Here is an 18601-nt window from a genome sequence, read left to right on the forward strand (position 1 = left end):
GCAAACGAAGGAAACAGAAGATCGTCATGAACATATATGCATACAGAGAGAAGTGATATCGACCACCTCTCCTTCTCCGAGAGATTGGTCGAACAACAAGTTCTCGTATATCTATCCGACACTACCGGCTACATATATATAATAATTATCTCTTACAAATATAATCATACGAACTCATGGTCCACATAGTATTCTCCGTCTTCAGCGATCACGTGGTCAAGAAAGAATGCCGCCAATTCCTCTTGAATTGCTCGCATACGAGCTGGTGCTAGGAGTTCATCCCGCTTCCGAAACATCTAATTTGAAGAAGGGGGTCAATACATATATATATGAATGAATGAAACTCAACACAAATGATGGTAATAAAATAAAATTGTGAATGTTGTTATTTACGTACTTCATATTGTTCGTCAGAGTACCCGCCCCGCTCACAGGTCGTGTGGCGGATGGACTCACGGACGTAGTATCCACAGAAATCATTCCCTTGTTCCTGCCACAACCACTTTACAAGAAATAGAGGTCAATCAAACTGATAAGTGAGAATGCTAAATGGTATTGATGAAACTAGCGCTTGAATCACTAGGAGATGCGCGGAACATGCTACTATAGTACTTACTTTCGAGTGTCTAAATTCCAGCTCCTTCGGCAGTCCCGGAACTTTTCTGGTGAATTTTCTCCAAACCCTGCCGGACAAAAAAAAAACAATTACTTGATATCAGGAAATGAACAAAGTTGCTGATATGGTGGATAATGATCGATTTAACTTACTTCTTGAGGATTTCATTCATGTCCGCATACTCTTGGGGATCTTTTTGTTTAGAGTCCAAGACAGTTACTACTCCCTGCTCAAGCCTAATCTCTAGGAGAATATAGTGATACCCGTGCACGCATGCATAACTCATCAATTACATTACTATAACCTGGACTAATATATAAGGGAAACCGAATATGCACAAGACAGTAAGACTCACTTGAAGTTGTAAGGAAAGAGTATTATATCTTTGTTTTCATTTTTTTAATGATCGTAGCAAGTTGGCCTCGGTATCTTCGGGACGATGTTCAACCTCAGTTGTATCTATGAGATATGTGTTAACGAACCCAATATCACCGATTTGTCTTTTCTTCAATTCGGCGATCTTCAATCTGCATAATATAGTGAGGATAATTATAAATACATGCAATGAAAGAGATGGGCTATATAGAGAGACTTAATGACAGAAGTAGTAGTACTTACAAACAGTAGCAGGTGACCGTTGTTTTATCGAGGGCCAATTGATTGAAAAACTGATAGAACTCCTCAAATGGAATATGCAACAGTTCAATTCCAACGAGGTCATGCTCCGGTTTAACTCTCGCATACAAAGTACTCCTCCCCCCAGACTCTCTGCAGATTTTCAAGTACCAATCATGTAATCTTCGCATCATCGTTGTTTAAGATTTTTCATCTTTGACGAGAGGCTTCCCGTACTCGTATCTGTGTATCTGCACCTCCATGGGATCATAATGTACATCGTCGGGCAGGTAATCGTCAACATTGCAATAACCGGGCACCATCCTCGGATCGACGATGTCGCTAGGCACCTTGAGCGGGGGGCACGATTGCTTCGCTTGTTTGCCGAGCTGGGCAATTTGTTTCCCGGCTTCTCGTCGTTCTTTCAGCCTTTGATCACTAACTGTACTTCCCGACCGCTCCGCTTCGGCCCATGTCTTTGCAATAATGCGCTCATAGTTGCCTTTCGGCAGAGATTTGGGTGGTTTTACCAGGGCAGCCAGAGTGCGCTTCACTTTCACGGGATCTACCTTCTCCTCTGGAAATGGATGTCTCTTTGCTTTCAACCTTTGAAACCAGTCATCCACTTTGGTTCGCGCGATCTTCGCGTTCTCCTCCAGGGTCCTCTCGTATGGTAACTTTTGTGGACTCTTCAGAGAAGGACCGAATCTGTATGTCCTCCCGCCTCTGGCTGTACTGCTAGACGTCGGCCGAACAGACGGAGCGGTTGTCTTCTTTACTTGCTTACGAGGCGGAGGAGAAGTACTATGATGCGCCGGAGCAGCTGCCGGAGCGGCGGCGGGTCTTTTCTGCCCTTGCTGACGAGGCGGAGAAGGAGGAGGCTGGCTGCTCGGGCGCGCCGGCGCAGGCGGAGAAGGAGGCGGAGTGCCACCACGCGCCGGAGAAGGAGCCGGCCGAGGGCCCTGATCATCACTCGCCGGAGGAGGAGGCAGTGGAGGAGGCGGAGTGCCCTGACTCGCCGGAGGAGGAGGAAGAGGCGGAGGCGTCCAGTTCGGAAGGTTGATGAGCTCCTTCCGCCATAGGCATGGAGTCTTCAGAGCAGAACCCAACCGAGTCTCCCCTTCACCGGTAGGGTGGTCAAGCTGGAGGTCCTTAAATCCCTCCGTTATTTCATCCACCATCACCCTAGCATATCCTTCTGGAATCGGCCGGCAGTGAAAAGTTGCGCCGGGTTCAGTAGGATAAACAGAGCCAACAGCCGCCTTGACCTTCAAATTCATCCATTGCGTCATAAGGTGGCAATTTTGAGACTCCGTGATAGCATCCACGGGATAGCTGGCAGGAGCCGTCAAGGCATGCTCCGGCAGAAGCAGCTCGGTGGAAGCCACGCTGCTTCTCCGCTGAGATGGGGGTAGCTTCGGGGGAAGCTTCGGCAGTACGTTTGCTGCGATTTGCTTCTCGTTCCTCTATCGCTTGTACCCTTGCTTGCAGCGCCTGCATTTGGGTCTGCTGCACTTTTTTCCTCCTCTCATGGGATTTGTAACCGCCTGCGTCCGGAAACCCAACCTTCCACGGAATGGAGCCTGGCGTGCCTCGTGTCCGTCCAGGGTGCTCAGGATTCCCGAGGGCCATTGTGAGCTCGCCGTTCTCTCTGTCTGGAAGGAACGTCCCTTGCTGCGCTGCTTCGATATAATGCTGAAGCTTCCTGACTGGTATGTCCATTTGATCATTCGTCCAAATGCACTTCCCTGTTACAGGGTCCAAGGTTCCGCCAGCCCCGAAGAACCAAGTCCGGCAACGGTCTGGCCAGTTAATTGTCTCTGGTTCGATCCTTTTATCAACCAGATCATTCTCAATCTTGGCCCACTTAGGCCGGGCTACGAGGTAGCCACCTGACCCCGTGCGATGGTGATGCTTCTTCTTTGCAGCATTTTGCTTGTTTGTCGCTGACATCTTCTTACTCTTTTTCGATGTCTTGTGGGCCACAAATGCGGGCCAGTGATCTCTGATCTTCTCATATCTGCCCTTGAATTCTGGTGTCTCATTATTTTCGACAAACTTATTCACCTCTTTCTTCCACCTCCTGAATAGTTCTGCCATCCTCTTAAGAGCAAAAGACTTGATTAATTGCTCTTTAACTGGCTTCTCTGGATTATCCTCTGGCAGTAGGGTGAAATTTGACTTCAGCTCAGTCCAAAGATCATTTTTCTGCATATCATTGACATAAGACACCTCAGGGTCTTCTGTAGCCGGCTTAAACCATTGATGGATGCTGATCGGGATCTTGTCCCTAACCAAAACCCCGAACTGAGCAACAAATGCGCTCTTTGTCCGGAGGGGTTCAATCGGTTGGCCGTCAGGCGCGATTGCTATGATCTCAAACTTTTCATCCGAGCTCAACTTTTTCTTTGGGCCTCGTCTTTTTACCGAAGTTGTGCTCGATCCAGAGGGCTAGAAAAAAGAACAAAGACTTAATTAATATGTGTACATATCAAAACAATGAATGCATCAATTTGCTAGTCAGTAGAAGCTTAACTAATATATATACTTGGCCGGACTCGGTTCGGTCACCGGAGACGTCCTCACGGTCTCCTTCTTGCACCGGCATTAGGTCACCGGAGCCATCATAATCAGCTGCTTCCAGACCATCGGTCTTGTTGAGAAACAACAAGCAGATGGCATCACTTCCTCGTGCGATTATGTCCCCCAACAACTCTTCTTGTACTTCGTCTCGGGTGGTGTCCATAGTTTCTACAAATATTGACAACATGTCAATTATTATTCAAACATGACAGATGGATATATTAGTGGCAAAAACGTAGAACTAATATTAATTAGTGGCCTCGACACTGCTTCTCTAGGGTTTGGGGTGGCCTCGACGCTGCTTCTCTAAGGTTTGGGGTGGCCTCGACAACGCTTCATGGATAAAAAAAGAAGAGGAAGAAGAAAAAAAAGAGGAGAAGAAAGAATAGAGGAGTTCTTACTCCTCTATTCTTTCTTCTCCTCTTTTTTTCTTCTTCTTCCTCTTTTTTTTTATCGGGAACGAGGGTCGTCGAGGGTCACCGAACGGTAGAGGAAACCCTAAATAGCAAGTATCGTGGGTGTGAGATACATGTGGCCGTCGGTGTCGGACACTACATCCACGTCCCACAAGTGACGTGGGCGTCGAAGCCCGCACCACTTGTGAGATGTGGATGTAGTGTCCGACAGCGACGGTACATGTATCTCACACCAACGATACTTTCTATTTAGGGTTTCTCCTCTACCGCTCGGCGACCCTCGTTCCCGATAAAAAAAGAACTCCTCTATTCTTTCTTCTCCTCTTTTTTTTCTTCTTCTTCCTCTTTTTTTATCCTCTTCTTCCTCTCATGTTCGAGAGGATCGCCGAGGGGTCGGGAGGTTGCCTAGTGTCAAAGGATTCAACAAAACCATGTCTTCATCATTAGGAGAAAGTAACATGTGCATGACGGTACGAAGCTCTCCAAAGTTATTTTGGAACGGAGTCCGAGATAAGATAATTCGCTTTTTGGTACAAAGTTCAGCAACACCTTCCAAATATCGTTATTTGGAAGGCCTTTGCTGAAATTCATACAAAAAGGCAAATTATCCTATCCGGGACACCATTCCAAAATAACTTTGGAGGACTTCGTCATGCCCTGGTTACTTCCGGCTAATGATGAAGCCATGGATTTCTTTAATACTTTGACACTAGGAAACCTCTCTCGACCCCTCGGCGATCCTCGACCCCTCGAACCCTCGATGACCCTGACCCGACCCCTGGAACCCTCGACCCTCGATCCCTCGACCCTATAGAACCCTCGAAGAAAGGAATAGCTAGAGGAGAAGATCGAAGAAAAAAAGAAGAAAAAAAGAGGAGAAGAAGAAAGGAATAGTGGAGAAGAAGAGAAAATAGAATATTCTATTTTCTCTTCTTCTCCACTATTCCTTTCTTCTTCTCCTCTTCTTTTCCTTCTTTTTTCTTCTTCTTATTTATTTCTCCTCTTCTTTTCCTCTCCTCTTCTTCTTTCTTTCCTCTTCTTATTTTCTTCTTTCCTATCCTCGATGACCCTGGAACCGTCGACCCCTAGACGACCCTGGAATCCTCGACCCTCGATCCCTCGACCCTATAGAACCCTCGAACCCTTGACCCTGAAACCCTCGACCCTTGACCCCTTAACGACCCTCGACCCTCTACCCTAGTTCCCGACCCTCTACCCTAGTTCCCGACCCTCGACCCTCGATCCCTCGACCCTATAGAACCCTCGAACCCTCGACCCTGAAACCCTCGACCCTTGACCCCTTAACGACCCTCGACCCTCTACCCTAGTTCTCGACCCTCTACCCTAGTTCCCGACCCTCGACCCCTCGGCGATCCTCGACACCCTCGTTCCCGATAAAAATTAAGAAGAAGAAGAAGAAGAAGAAGAAAGAGGAGAAGAAGAAAGGAATAGCTAGAGGAGAAGATCGAAGAAAAAAATAAGAAAAAAAAGAGGAGAAGAAGAAAGGAATAGTGGAGAAGAAGAGAAAATAGAATATTCTATTTTATCTTCTATTTTCTCTTCTTCTCCTCTATTCCTTTCTTCTTTTCCTCTTCTTTTTCTTTTTTTCTTCTTCTTATTTATTTCTCCTCTTCTTCTCCTTTCTTCCTCTTCTTATTTTCCTTTTTCCTCTCATTCTTGTTCTTCTTCTATTAACAGAAAAAAAAATCCTAACTTTTCTAAAAATCTATCTTTTGCATACATGAACATATATATACACAGAGAACATACATACCTATATACATTTTTATAAAAATGCAAAAAACAAAAAATCTAAAAAAAGGGCATATACACGCTCCTTCTTTTCCTTCTTCTTCCTTCTTCCTCCTTCCTCTTTTCTTCTCCAACACAACACTTTTTTTCTTAAATGTTACATATGAACATATAAAGAGCATTATACATCATATACAGAGCATTATATATACATTGAACATACATACATACATACATACATCTTAACAGAAAAAATGAAAAATAGGCCGCGGTGGTCGGCGACGGCGACGATGGTTGGCGGTGGCGCTTACGGATGGCATGCGGGGACGGCAATGAGAAGGAAAGGGGAGGAGGCAGGGGCTCACAGCGCGGGGAGGGGTCGAGGTCGCCGGCCGGAATCGGTGTGGCGGTGGACAATAGCGACGACGGGCGCGGGGAGGGGTCGGGGCCGGCCTGAAGCAAAGGCGGTGGCGCGTGGGGCAGGGACGGCGTCGGGGCGACGCGGGGCAGCGGTGGCGTCGAGGCGGCGAGGTCGGGGCAACGGTGGAGCGGGGCGGCGCGGTGAGGCGGACGGCGATGACGCGGGATGGCGCGCGGCGACGGGGGCGGCGACGATGGCGGTAAGGCGGACGGCGACAGCGCGGGGTGGCGCGTGGCGACGGGGGCGGCGACGGGCACAGACGACGGGGCAGAGGGCGGCGGGGCAGCGGGAGAATGAGGAACTTAATGAAAATTTCACAAGTGTTTTCTTATATACTGAGAGCATTGGTCACGGTTCGTGGCATCAACTGTGACCAATGCCCCCCTTTAGTCCCGGTTGGTGCCACCAACCGGGACCAAAGGCCTCTTTTCAGCAACCCAAAGGGCGGGAAGCGACGGCCTTTGGTCCCGGTTGGTGGCACGAACCGGGACTAAAGGGGGGCAGTGGTCACGGTTGGTGCCACGAACTGTGACCAATGCCCCCCTTTAGTCCCGGTTGGTGCCACCAACCGGGACCAAAGGCCTTGTGCTGCCCCGCGCCCAAATGTTTAGTCCCACCTCGCTAGTTGAGAGAGAGCCGCACCTGTTTATAAGGTGCGGTGCACCCTCCCTCTCGAGCTCCTCTCTAAAGCAGGCTTTCGGACCTAACCGTGCAATGTGTCCCTGTGGGCCTACTGGGCCTCCCGCGGGCCTGAATCCTGGCCCATGGTAGGGTTTCTAGTCGTATTCAGGCCGTGGGTGCCCAGTAGGTGGCACTTTTTTTGGTTTTTTGTTTTTTTGTTTTTTTTGTTGCTTTATTTATTTTATTTTGTTTCTACTTACAACAAAATACTTATTGTTGCTATTTTTATTTTTTTCCAGTTTTTTGTTTTGTTTTCTATTTATTTTCTTTTGTTTTTTGCTTTATTTTTTAATTATTTTTGCTTTTAGGTGAGCAAAATTATAAACTTTCTGTTGCTTTATTTATTTTATTTTGTTTCTACTTACAACAAAATACTTATTGTTGCTATTTTTTCCAGTTTTTTTTTGTTTTCTGCATTATTTATTTTCTTTTGTTTTTTGCTTTATTTTTTTATTCTTTTGGCTTTTAGTTTTAGGAAAATTATAAACTTTCTGTTAGTGCCATTAGTTTTCAAATTTGAAAACACTTTTTTAGTTTTTTTGTTTTCTTTGTTGCTTTATTTATTTTATTTTGTGATTAACTTTACTATAAAAATAGTTTTTTTCTTGTTTTTTTGATTTGTTTTTTGCATTATTTATTTTCTTTTGTTTTTTGCTTTAATTTTTAATTCTGTTTGCTTTTAGGTTAGCAAAATTATAAACCTTCTGTCAGTGCCATTAGTTTTAGAAAAATTATAAACTTTCTATTAGTGCCATTAGTTTTTAAATTTGAATAGTTAAAATTTGAATTCTTTGAAAATTGTTTGAATCACAAGTTTGTGATTAACTTACTAAAAAAATGAGAATAGATGCGCTTATAGAGAAAATTCAACCTAAATTCCTAGTAAATTTCTATGAATTTCAGAGAAATTCACTATGAATTTAGGGTAAACTTTTCTCTATTAGGGCATCTATTTTCACTTTGAGAGGAGCTCAACAAGGCAGAGAGGGAAGGGCTTATAAACCGGTGTGAGCCCCCTTCGGTTGGCGAGGTGGGACTAAACTCTGCCCACAATGAGGACCAACCCTTTAGTCCCGGTTTGTGGCACAAACCGGGACTAATGGTCATGGGCCAGGGGCGAGGAGCAAAATTATAAACTTTCTGTTAGTGCCATTAGTTTTAGAAAGTTGAAAGTTGAAAGTTGGCATGGGCCAGGGACTAATGGTCATGGTATTACGAGGGCCGAACCATAAGACATGAAAGCATTTCAAATGAACTCTGAAAAGTTGAAAGTTGGGATGGTATCATAATTTCACCCACATAGCATGTGCATGTACAAAACGGACAATGGTAGCATGTTCGTGTGTTACAAAGTTGCGGGAGAAAGTCTTCACTTTTTCTTCGCTTGTGTCATTTTCTTATTGCGCCGTAACCATGGATAATCTTCATTTTTTATCAGGATGCTTGGGTCAGCCTTGACATTGAAGGGACGAATTTCATGAAACTTTTCATAATCTTCAGACATGTCTGTCTTGCCGTCCACTCCCAGGATGTCCCTTTTTCCTGAAAGAACTATGTGGCGCTTTGGCTCATCGTATGATGTATTCGCTTCCTTATCTTTTCTTTTTCTCGGTTTGGTAGACATGTCCTTCACATAGATAACCTGTGCCACATCATTGGCTAGGACGAATGGTTCGTCAGTGTACCCAAGATTTTTCAGATCCACTGTTGTCATTCCATACTGTGGGTCTACCTGTACCCCGCCGCCTAACAGATTGACCCATTTGCACTTAAACAAAGGGACCTTAAAATCAGGTCCGTAGTCAAGTTTCCATATGTCCACTATGTAACCATAATATGTGTCCTTTCCGCTCTCGGTTGCTGCATCAAAGCGGACACCGCTGTTTTGGTTGGTGCTCTTTTGATCTTGGGCGATCGTGTAAAATGTATTCCCATTTATCTCGTATCCTTTGTAAGTCAATACAGTCAAAGATGGTCCCCTGGACAACAAGTACAACTCATCACAAACAGTGTTGTCACCTCTGAGACGTGTTTCCAACCAACTGCTGAAAGTCCTGATGTGTTCACATGTAATCCAGTCGTCGCACTGCTCCGGGTGTTTGGAGCGCATACTGTTCTTGTGTTCATCGACATACGGGGTCACCAAGGTAGAGTTCCGTAGAACTGTGTAGTGTGCTTGAGACCAAGAATATCCGTCCCTGCATATTATTGAGTCTCTTCCAAGAGTGCCTTTTTTAGTCAGTCTCCCTCATACCGCGATTTAGGGAGACCTATCTTTTTAAGGCCAGGAATGAAGTCAACACAAAACCCGATAACATCCTCTGTTTGATGGCCCATGGAGATGCTTCCTTCTGGCCTAGCGCGGTTACGGACATATTTCTTTAGGACTCCCATGAACCTCTCAAAGGGGAACATATTGTGTAGAAATACGGGCCCCAGGATGACAATCTCGTCGACTAGATGAACTAGGACGTGCGTCATGATATTGAAGAAGATGGTGGGAACACCAGCTCGAAACTGACAAGACATTGCGCCACATCACTCCTTAGCCTTGGTACGATTTCTGGATCGATCACCTTCTAAGAGATTGCATTGAGGAATGCACATAGCTTCACAATGGCTAATCGGATGTTTTCCGGTAGAAGCCCCCTCAATGCAACCGGAAGCAGTTGCGTCATAATCACGTGGCAGTCATGAGACTTTAGGTTCTGAAACTTTTTCTCTGGCATATTTATTATTCCCTTTATATTCGACGAGAAGCCAGTCGTGACCTTCATACTGAGCAGGCATTCAAAGAAGATTTCTTTCTCTTCTTTCGTAAGAGCGTAGCTGGCAGGACCTTTATACTGCTTCGGAGGCATGCCGTCTTTTTCGTGCAAACGTTGCAGGTCCTTCTGTGCCTCAGGTGTATTTTTTGTCTTCCCATACACACCCAAGAAGCCTAGCAGGTTCACGCAAAGGTTCTTCGTCACGTGCATCACGTCGATTGAGGAGCGGACCTCTAGGTCTTTCCAGTAGGGTAGGTCCCAAAATATAGATTTCTTCTTCCACATGGGTGCATGTCCCTCAGCGTCATTCGGAATAGCTAGTCCACCGGGACCCTTTCCAAAGATTACGTAGTGTAAATCATTGACCATAGCAAGCACGTGATCACCGGTTCGCATGGCGGGCTTCTTCCGGTGATCTGCCTCGCCTTTGAAATGCTTGCCTTTCTTTCGACATTGATGGTTGGTCGGAAGAAATCGACGATGGCCCAGGTACACATTCTTCCTGCATTTGTCCAGGTATATACTTTCAGTGTCATCTAAACAGTGCGTGCATGCATGGTATCCTTTGTTTGTCTGTCCTGAAAGGTTACTGAGAGCGGGCCAATCGTTGATGGTCACGAACAGCAACGCCTTAAGGTTAAATTCCTCCTGTCTGTGCTCATCCCACGTACGTACACCATTTCCATTCCACAGCTGTAAAAGTTCTTCAACTAATGGCCTTAGGTACACATCAATTTCGTTGCCGGGTTGCTTAGGGCCTTGGATGAGAACTGGCATCATAATGAACTTCCGCTTCATGCACATCCAAGGAGGAAGGTTATACATACATAGAGTCACGGGCCAGGTGCTATGATTGCTGCTCTGCTCCCCGAAAGGATTAATGCCATCCGCGCTTAAAGCAAACCATACATTCCTTGGGTCCTTTGCAAACTCATCCCAGTACTTTCTCTCGATTTTTCTCCACTGCGACCCGTCAGCGGGTGCTCTCAACTTCCCATCTTTCTTTCGGTTCTCACTGTGCCATCGCATCAACTTGGCATGCTCTTCGTTTCTGAACAGACGTTTCAACCATGGTATTATAGGAGCATACCACATCACCTTTGCAGGAACCCTCTTCCTGGGGGGCTCGCCGTCAACATCACCAGGGTCATCTCGTCTGATCTTATACCGCAATGCACCGCATACCGGGCATGCGTTCAGATCCTTGTATGCACCGCGGTAGAGGATGCAGTCATTAGGGCATGCATGTATCTTCTCCACCTCCAATCCTAGAGGGCATACGACCTTCTTTGCTGCGTATGTACTGTCTTGCAATTCGTTATCCTTTGGAAGCTTCTTTTTCAATATTTTCAGTAGCTTCTCAAATCCTTTGTCAGCCACAGCATTCTCTGCCTTCCACTGCAGCAATTCCAGTACGTACCAAGCTTTGTGTTGCCATCTTCGCAATTGGGGTATAACCCTTTTTTGTGATCCTCTAACATGCGATCGAACTTCAACTTTTCCTTTTGACTTTCGCATTGCGTCCTTGCATCGACAATGACCCGGCGGAGATCATCATCATCGGGCACATCGTCTGGTTCCTCTTGATCTTCAGCAGCTTCACCCATTGCAGCATCATTGGGCAGATCGTCTGGTTCCTCTTAATCTTCACCAGCTCCCCCCATTGTAGCATCACCGTATTCAGGGGGCACATAGTTGTCATCGTACTCTTCTGCTTGTTTGCCTCAGCCGCATCGAGAAACTCATGCACGCCCTTAATGTACTCACGGGTGTGTCTGTCACCATACATCCATTGCCGGTTCATCTGCGTGCATTATATATAATTAAGTGTCCAAATTAATAGAAGTTCATCATCACATTAAAACCAAAGTGCATACATAGTTCTCATCTAACAACATATAGCTCTCCAGAGCATCTAATTAGTTAAACCATACATTGAAACTATGTAAAACATTTCAATGCGAAAACAAATGCAATCATAATCGCAACCAAGGTAACAATTGATCCAACGACATAATGATACCAAGCCTCGGTATGAATGGCATATTTTCTAATCTTTCTAATCTTCAAGCGCATTGCATCCATCTTGATCTTGTGATCATCGACGACATCCGCAACATGCAACTCCAATATCATCTTCTCCTCCTCATTTTTTTTTATTTTTTCCTTCAACAAATTGTTTTCTTCTTCAACTAAATTTAACCTCTCGACAATAGAGTCGGTTGGCATTTCCGATTCACATACATCCTACATAAATAAAATCTATGTCACGTTGGTCGGCATAATTTTCATAGACAATAAATGAACCAATAGTTATAAAGATAATATATATACCACATCCGAATCATAGGCAGGACAAGGGCCGACGGGGGCGGATACCAAAACCATCGCACTATATAAGATGAAATAATAAAAGTAAGAAAATAATACAAGTATCTATGTAAACATACAAGTAAGAATATTTTTCCTTTCAGAAAGAAGATAAAACAAGAGGCTCACCACGGTGGTGCCGGCGATGAGCTCGGCGCGGGTGATCGACGGCGGTGAAGACGGGGACGGGGCGTGACGGACCGCTAAACCTAGACAAATATTATGGAAAATGGAGTTTGGAGGTCTTGGAGGTCGAGCTTGGAGAGGAGAAAGTTTAAGTAGTGTGGCTCGGGCATTCCATCGAACACCTTGTGTGCATAGGAGGTGAGCTAGAGCACCACCAAGCCCTCTCCCCCTCGGCCTGAGAAAAACAGAGCACTGAGGTGCTCTGCTCGCGAGCGAGGGGTATATATAGGCACTTCATTGGTCCCGGTTGGTGGCATGAGCCGGGACTAAAGGGGAGCCTTTGGTCCCGGTTCAAGCCACCAACCGGGACCAATGATGGTGGGCCAGGAGCGAGGCCAATTGGTCCCGGTTCATCCCACCAACCGGGACCAAAAGGTCCAGATGAACCGGGACCAATTGCCCACGTGGCCCGGCCGGCCCCCTGGGCTCACGAACCGGGACCAATGCCCATATTGGTCCCGGTTCTGGACTGAACCGGGACTAATGGGCTGACCCGGCCTGGACTAAAGCCCTGTTTTCTACTAGTGTGTCCATTAAACTGTGCATGTAAACTGGCCCACACTGCATAGATGTGTGTGGATCCCACCTGTCAGTGGCATAGAAACAAACAGAGATATATATAAAAGTAGCCCCTCCACAGCAGAATTCGAACTAGCAACTTCTCCAAGCAAACATCAAAGATTAGCCACTGCACCACCGACCACTCTTTGTATCAGGTAATGGATTTGAATTCAAAATATGTATTGCACCGGATTTGCTGCTTGCATGCGTCTCTCAACACCCCTTTTTTCCCCTGGTCCAGTGAGTACCCAAAACTCGGTGAGCAAAGAATGTTTTTGATATTGGTCAAATAAAATTATTTTTTGAATATAAAAGGTCAGGTATTGTCAAATAGAGCTCGTATGCATATATTTTTCACATGACAGTTTTTTTCCAAGTGAAAAGGTGCGCGAACCAGCTTGCAAAACTAGGCCATTTTAGTGTTATATTCAATGTTTTTCAAAAAATCAGTGAGCACAGAATGTTTTTTATATTGTTCTTTTATTGGATTTAAAAAGTCAGATATTGACAAATAGAGCTCATATATATGCATATGTTTTTCACATAACGACTTTCTTCCAAGTTATAAGGCCGGCGAACCATCTTGCAAAAACCGGACCTTTTTAGTGTTATATTCGACCATTTAAAAAAATGGTGAGCACCAAATGATTTTGATATCGTTCTTTTTTTTAATTTAAAAGGTCAGATATTGTCAAATAGAGCTCATATGCATATGTTTTCCACATAACAACTTTCTTACAAGTGATAAGGCGACAAACTTGCAAAAATGGAACCTTTTTAGCGTTATATTCAATGCTTTTAAAAAAACAGGTGAGCACTGAATGTTTTTGATTTTTTTTATTTAGAAGATCAAATATTGTAAAATATAGCTCATCTGCATATTTTTTTCACATAACAACTTTCTTCCAAGTGAAATGGCGCGTGAACCATCTTGCAAAAAAGTGGACCCTTTTAGCGTTATGTTCAGCATTTTAATAGAAAAAATGAAGATGTGTTTGCACTTAAATAATTCAAATTTGAAATTTATTCAAAAACTTCGAACAAAAAATACTGAAAGATTCCAAGTTTCTTCAGTACTCACTGGACAGGGAAAAAAAGGGGTAATGAGAGAGGCACGCAAGCAACAAATCCCACGCAATACATATTTTGGATTCAAATCCATTACCGGATAGAGTATATAGAAGACATCATGTCCTAAATAACAAAGGGTGGCCGTTGGTGCAGTGGCTAATCCTTTGATGTGTGTGAGGAGACGTTGCTACTTCGAATCCGGCTGAGATGCTGTTAGTTTATGTTTTGTACGCCACTGAGTCACTGACAGGTGGCATCCACACACATGTATGTAGTGTGGGCCAGCTCATGCACATGTTAACGGAGGACTAACGGGAAATGACGGAAATGTAGGTAAATGTACCTGAAACACAAGTTGTTGGACCTACTTGTGTCATTTTTCAAGTTTATGTATGAATTTGTACATCGAATGCAAGTTTATGTACCAAAAGCGCAATTAACTCGAATGTAATCATATATACCTCCATGCAAATGTCTTTCCTTTTTGTTTTCTTGTTCAAATTTGGGAGCTAGCCAAACAAATGGCGATAACAATAATATTGTGCACCCTGAACAAAAAGAATCTGATCTTACCGCGACGATACTTTCAAACAAAATTTGAATTTGTCTTCAAGGATAAGAACCCGTAATTATTGGTAAGCGATAAGGTCGTATTTGATTCCGAGAATAAGAGAAGTGTAGGGGGAAATTGCTTTCAAATATAATAAACTCCATGGACCCTTATATTTATTAAGGAAGTGAGAAGGTTGGGTTTGATTACGAAAATGTCAAAGGTGTAACGAAGACAAAGATGCGTGGACTTGAACACATTACTACCAAAGAAATGGCACTCTCTTATGCACCAGTACGCCAAGACTTGGCCAATGAAACAACAGAAAGACACAACTTTGTATTGGTTAATGACTTCAATTTTAAATATATTTATTGTGAATGTCTTAAATTCTGATTAATCAGTAAAAAGAATTAGCTGGTGTGCTCTATAGTTTGGCGGGGGTTCTTACTGCGGCTTTGTTAGAGTACAAACTACTCCCTTAACTTAAAAACGATCATATATTATGAAAGGAAGGGAATGTATTGAAGATATTAAGATCCACATGGCGACTGGAGTTCATCTAGGTTGCGTAGTGTTCCCTCTTACCCAGCCTATTGTCCGTCACACGGAGCGGTGACACGACACGGATAGGGCTATGGTGCAGAACATGGTCTCTATTTTGCAGGGAATACATTCGTTTCATGTTCATGTTGTTTTCCTTGGTGTACTCTATATATTAAATGATCTTTGAATTTTCCACAGCTCACTTAAAAGCTTATCCATGCAACATGATGTTCACTGAAAATACGTTTTCTGTGTCGGGGGAAGGAAGAAACTCGAATACGCTGTCATGCACATGAATGATTTGATCCTCCAGCAGGCAGCAGCCTTCGTTGTCTTGACTCCAAACAAAAGCTGTATTGACCCGGCTCCTCTATCATAGCTGTCCAATGACTATTATTGAAGTGATGATCCGATCGGTTGCCTTTAGCTAGTCAGATGTCCTTATCCTAGTCGTATGATAATTCCTCCGTTCCGAATTACCTGTCACATAAATAGATAGAAATGGATGTATCTAAAACTAAAAATATGTCTATATACATCCATTACTGCGACAAATAATTGCGGGTGGCGGGAGTATATGTGAAAGTTTTGGTTGCGCCACCATACCAGTGTGTCCTTTATCCTCAGTTCCTCACCGTCCATTCTTTCATCAAATTCGTGAAAGAAAACTTCTCTTTTTTGTTTCTTCCAAATAAAAGAACATGTAAAGTTGAAACTTTGCAGATCAACATCACAGAAGTACTACCATGTGGAGAAAAGTTTTCGGTTTTTTTGATGCAAGATAAATTTTTAAAAATGATACAATTCATTCTAAAATTTGAAATTTGACAAGTTTATGTTTCATCCAACAAAATCGGAAAAAAATTATACAATGAGTGACACTTGTATATAGTTGATCTGCAAAGTTTCAAGGTCAAACATTCTCTTGTTTGGAAGAAACAAAAAACAAAAACTTCTATATAAGGATAGCACGAATCTTGATGCAAACTGAATGGTCTAGATAGAGTACACTGGCTGAACTAATTTCTTTTAGATTTATATATTTTACACATCTTAGAATTATTAGCCTATTTTATTTCTTGAATTGACATGTATTTATGTGTATTAGGGCCCGATAATTCCTTGAATTTTTTTTGTATATAGGAATACACTCTCAAGAAACTTCCTTTTGCCTAAAGAAAATTTACGCATTTATGATTTTTTCCCCATGTTTTCTTTAGAGAGTATTCATGTTTGGTTTGGGGCGGTGAGGTGGGGGGGGGGGTGTAGGAATAATATTCTCCTAACCGTTTTCCCGTTCCGTTGGCATGCTTATCATCACCGGCGGAAGGCGTGCGGAGCCGTCTCTCTACCGGGTCTTCCGAAATACTATCGGTTTAGGTTTTTGGTGGTTCTGTCTGGATACAGCCGGTATTGGTAGTCTAGGGAGTTCCTACATGCCCTTATCTAGTGAAAGTATACAAAATTGAACATATGAACCCTAGGTTTTGTTTTCAATCATTAAAACTTCATTTTACTCACTTTTGCATACTTTTACTTTGTTGATTTTATTTATTTTGAAAGCACATAAACACTTATAGCATCGAAATTATAATCTCTTCATCAAACTAGTGCACCTACTATAAGGGAACAAAGGGATTTTTACATCTGTGCCCCTGGTTCCTTACCCATACTCATTCATCCCCACGCTCTTAGCATTTGCTCACTTTTCCCCACTCTCTTGTCTGAAACCCTCAGAAATAGTCACAAACGATGGATGCCGTTGGGTAAGTGCTTTGACCGTTAACTCTGACTATTCATCATATAAGAGGGGGAACCACCTACGGGCGCATCGCACCTACCATTTCCCCCCAAATCCTCTCCCTGCTGCATCGTCTCCCTCTCCCCCACCGCGTCATCTCGCTCTCCTCCACCATACCGTCTCGCTCTCCTGCACCGCATCCTCTTCCTCACCTTCATCGCCTCCCTCGTACCGATGGCAGACGCTCGTGGCGACGCCGGCGCAGCGGCCAGAGATTTGCATGGCGTGGTGACCGCGGCAGATGCAGTGCACGACTATGGCGGCGTCCACGATGGTGCAGGGAAACTCGCAACCGTTGTCGCAGTTGTGGATGTGGAGAAGGAGGTGGCGGGATCTGCCTCGGCACTGCCGGAGCTGAAGGTGATGGCCTCGAGCGGCGCAGTCCATCCAGATGCGCAGCCTGGCGAGGAAAAGGTGGTATAGGAGCTACTTCCATTTGCTTGTACCCTAGTTGCAATATTTGGATTGTAGAGTTAGTTTTATGGATCCCTAGTTTCATTGGTTGGATTGTGATTCGTAGGGTAGTATAGATGGTTAGAGTAGCTGGTTTGAGGGATGGGGTTTTCTGTATGGGGGGTGGGGGTTTCTTGTATGGGGTTTTTGGGATTACATTCGTTGCAAAAATGCTAGACAGATCTTAATGAGAGATAGTGATCTCTATGCCTAAATGCTACACGTGATTATGAGATTTGTTTTTGAATGCTACACAGATTGGGGTTTTGAATGCTACAGACATGTATGCTTAGATTTGTTTTTGAATGCTACATAGATTCATGTTTTGAATGTCATATTCCCAAATGGAATGCATTAATTTTGATGTACGTATCAATTGAGTAAGAACATACTTGATTCATTAGTATATAAATTTGTCCACAATATGTAGTTATATTAGTTTTGTTGTTCAATGTGTGTGCATGACAATGGAAAATGCAAATAGTACCATAGTATGGATAATATGATCAATGTGTCATGTGTGCATATCTAAATTATCAGCTGGCTTCTGTATTTAATAGTAATGGATATAATTGTATATTCAGGAGGATGATGTTGTGGGGAATAAGAGGAAGCTGGCCCTTACTGGGTTCGTGGACCCGTACGATCCAGAGTATAGTGACGACGAAGAATATAAGGTAAGCCTACTTGAAATCTAGTTTGTTCATTTAGTTCCTTTGACATGGTGTATACACTACAAAAAATACACTTCCATGATGATACGTGTTTGTCACAGTAGGTCACATTTTCTGTCATGCATGTACATCCAAGACGATTCTATGACAGAATCAAGATAGTCATACATATGCTGTCGTAGAAGTGTTCCATGACATTACCAAAATTATCATCACGGAAGTGTCCACTTCCATGACGATAAATCGCGTGTCATAGAAGTGCTTTCGTCAAGGGTGACCGACAGGTGGCATCCACCGTAACGGATCACCGTTAAGCTATTGGGTTCTGGTTTGGATCCGATAACCCGTTAACAGCCCCGACCAATGGGGATTTTCCATGTGTAAAATTCTCATTCATCAGATAATGCATGTGTCAGCTCATCATTGGGACAGATGTCATCGCTACAATGGACAGAAGATGCCTATGATATGTCGACACGTGGCACAGCCCAAGAGTGGCCCATTTAAGGTAAAAAGGCCGGCCCAGCTAAAGGCCCA

Source organism: Triticum aestivum, chromosome 7A, assembly GCF_018294505.1.
Source record: "Triticum aestivum cultivar Chinese Spring chromosome 7A, IWGSC CS RefSeq v2.1, whole genome shotgun sequence".
NCBI lineage: Eukaryota > Viridiplantae > Streptophyta > Magnoliopsida > Poales > Poaceae > Triticum > Triticum aestivum.